Below are 2,735 nucleotides of genomic sequence, written 5' to 3' on the forward strand. Positions count from 1 at the left end.
TAAAAAACATTTGATTCAAAAATATGGAGTGCTGAGAACATATGAAAAAAATATGCACTGAGTGTACAAACATTAGGAACACCTACCCAATACCCCCACCCTTTTCCCTCAGAACATCCTAAATTCGTCAGAGCATGGACTCTACAGGTGTCGAAAAGCATTCCACAGGGATTCTGACCCATGTTGACTCCAATGCTTCCGACAGGATGTCCTTTGGGTGGTGGACATTGATACACACAGGAAACTGTTGAGCGTGAAAAACACACCAGCTTTGCAGTTCTTGACATGCTCAAACCGGTGCACCTGGTACCTGGCACCTACAACCCATAACCCCTTCAAAGCACTTTGTTTGCCCATTCACCCAATCCATGCCTTAATTGTCTGCCAGGCTTAAAAATCCTTATTTACCTGTCTCCTCCCCTTCATCCCAGACTGACTGAAGTGGATTTAACAAGTAAACATCAATAAGGGATCCTAGCTTTCACCTGGATTCACCTGGTCAGTCTATGTCATGTTTTGTACACTCAGTGTATATTTCAATATTACCTATATTAACACTACAAAGTCTTTCCAAAATAGTTCTTTACAACTGAAAATACATACAGTATATGTGACTTGCCAACAATATTTCATTAAACATTTAAGTAATATAAACAAATAGTGTGTTATCAATATACTTAATGTAACAAGTTACTGCAATTGTTTGTTCATTAAATTGTTCATACTCTAAGAACATGTGATTTTTAAGCCATTGTAACATTGCCATACTTTACGACAACCAATGTTAACAGAACAACAACAGTATAAAGACTTGTGTCTTACATTCAAGTGTAGTACAATTTGTTTTGGTCTTATGGGTAATGCCTATCCCGCTACAGTATGTCAGAATATTAAACCTATTGTCTTTGTCTGTTATGGATCATTCTGACCTGACATGATAAGTCAAACATAAATACGGTATTATACATTGACAGCTGCTCTGCTTGACACCTGCACTTTAAAAGTGGAACAGGCTATTCAGCCCTATACAAGGTTGACAATAATATAACCGCCCCATTCTGCTACAGGGAGTAGAGTTTGAGCTGCTCCTCCATGTCTCCCCTCAGTCACCTCCCCTAGTGCCTCCTGGTTCTGCATCAGCAGGAGAAAGATGGCCGCCAACTGATCGTTTGCACCCTAGAACAGATACACACAGACATGATGGCATCGCTTCCAATGCCTGGGTCTATATGACACACTTACAAACTCACACTCATCAACACACACAATGGATACATATAACAGAAACTCAGTGTACACAAACAACCCGTGACATCCCAAAAACACACATGATTGTTACCTATGTGTGTGTGTGTGTGTGTGTGTGTGTGTGTGTGTGTGTGTGTATGTGTGTGTGTGTGTGTGTGTGTGTGTGTGTGTGTGTGTGTGTGTGTGTGTGTAAGACATACACATACAGTGGCTTGCGTATTCACCCCCTTGGCATTTTTCCTATTTTGCTGCCTTACTACCTGGAATTAAAATTGATTCTTGGGGGGTTTGGATTATTTGATTTACACAACATGTCTACCACTTTGAGGATGCAAAATATGTTTTATTCTGAAACAAACAAGAAATAAGAACAAATAAAACAGAAAACTTGAGGGTGCATAAATATTCACCCCCAAAGTTAATACTTTGTAGAGCCACCTTTTGCAGCAATTAGAGCTGCAAGTCTCTTTGGGGTATGTCTCTATAAGCTTGGCACATCTAGCCACTGGGATTTTGCTCATTCTTCTTTCTTCCCTGTATTTAGTGCCATCCATCATTCCTTCAATTCTGACCAGTGTCTCAGTCCCTGCCAATGAAAAACATCTCCACAGCATGATGCTGCCACCACCATGCTTCACTGTGGGGATGGTGTTCTCTGGGTGATGGGAGGTGTTGGGTTTGCTCCAGACAGCATTTTCCTTCCATATGTTTGGGGAGTCTCCCACATGCCTTTTGGCGAACACCGAACGTGTTTGCTTATTTTTTTCTTTAAGCAATGGCTTTTTTTCTGGCCACTCTTCCACTCTTCCGTAAAGCCCAGCTCTGTGGAGTGTACGGCTTCAAGTGGTCCTATGGACAGATACTCCAATCTCCGCTGTGGAGCTTTGCAGCTCCTTCAGGGTTATCTTTGGTCTCTTTTTTGCCTCTCTGATTAATGGCCTCCTTGCCTGGTCCGTGAGTTTTGGTGGGCGGCCCTCTCTTAGCAGGTTTGTTGTATGCCATATTCTTTCAATTTTTTAATAATGGATTTAATGGTGCTCCGTGGGATGTTCAAAGTTTCTGATATTTTTATAACCCAACCCTGATCTGTACTTCTCCACAACTTTGTCCCTGACCTGTTTGGAGAGCTCCTTGGTCTTCATGGTGCCGCTTGCTTTGTGGTGTTGCAGACTCTGGGGCCTTTCAGAACAGGTGTATATATACTGTGATCATGTGACAGATCATGTGACACTTAGATTGTACACTGGTGGACTTTATTTAACTAATTATGTGACTTCTGAAGGTAATTGGTTGCACCAGATCTTATCTAGGGGCTTCATAGCAAAGGGGGTGAATACATATGCACACACCACTTTTCAGTTTTTTTATTTTATTTTTAAAAATTTCACTTCACCAATTTGTACTATTTTGTGTATGTCCATTACATGAAATACAAATACAAATCCATTTCAATTACAGGTTGTAATGCAACAAAATAGGAAAAACGC

Source organism: Oncorhynchus tshawytscha, linkage group LG27 (assembly GCF_018296145.1).
Source record: "Oncorhynchus tshawytscha isolate Ot180627B linkage group LG27, Otsh_v2.0, whole genome shotgun sequence".
Taxonomy (NCBI): Eukaryota; Metazoa; Chordata; class Actinopteri; order Salmoniformes; family Salmonidae; genus Oncorhynchus; species Oncorhynchus tshawytscha.